Source organism: Egretta garzetta, unplaced genomic scaffold (genome assembly GCF_000687185.1).
Source record: "Egretta garzetta isolate BGI_Z169 unplaced genomic scaffold, ASM68718v1 scaffold944, whole genome shotgun sequence".
In the NCBI taxonomy this organism is placed as follows: Eukaryota; Metazoa; Chordata; class Aves; order Pelecaniformes; family Ardeidae; genus Egretta; species Egretta garzetta.
The window spans coordinates 32,040-32,494 of NW_009259332.1; the positions used below are offsets into that span (position 1 = coordinate 32,040).

At 65.3% G+C, this 455-nt stretch overlaps 1 protein-coding gene across 1 annotated transcript in view; it reads left to right on the forward strand.

Annotated features, from left to right (window-relative positions):
- Window positions 1–455, forward strand: part of KAT2A (lysine acetyltransferase 2A) — a 9,004-nt gene that overhangs the window by 568 nt on the left and 7,981 nt on the right. The window lies entirely within an intron of this gene.

The following is a 455-nucleotide window of genomic DNA, read 5'->3' on the forward strand; positions in this document are numbered from 1 at the left end:
ACCGACGACGGAGCCGAGCGGGCCAAGGCGTGACAGGGAGCGGCGTGGGGCTGGGCTGAGCCCGGCTGCTAGGGAAGCTGCTGGTGGCAGGGTGGGATCCTGCCGGGGATTGTGTGGCAGCCCGGTGGGGGGGTCTGTACCCAAAACATGTAGCTTTTTTTGATATGTAATAAATATTCCTGACTTTTATTTGTGCGGCTTCTGTGTTTGCTGGTCTCGCTCAGCTCCTGGCTGTGCCCATGCAGCGGGACGGCAGCCCGGGGAGCCAGGCTGTGCTGGCAGAGGGCACGTCCCTGGCGCCCCTCTCCAGCCCTGCCTTGGCAGAGGAGCTTGGCTAAAGGGGCTCCAGCACACGCACAGCGCTGAGCATCCCCGGGGGCCCCGAGCATCCTCCCGGGCAGCCTTTGGGCACCCGACCCCCATCTTTGGGGTGGTGCTGGGACACTCCCGTGCGG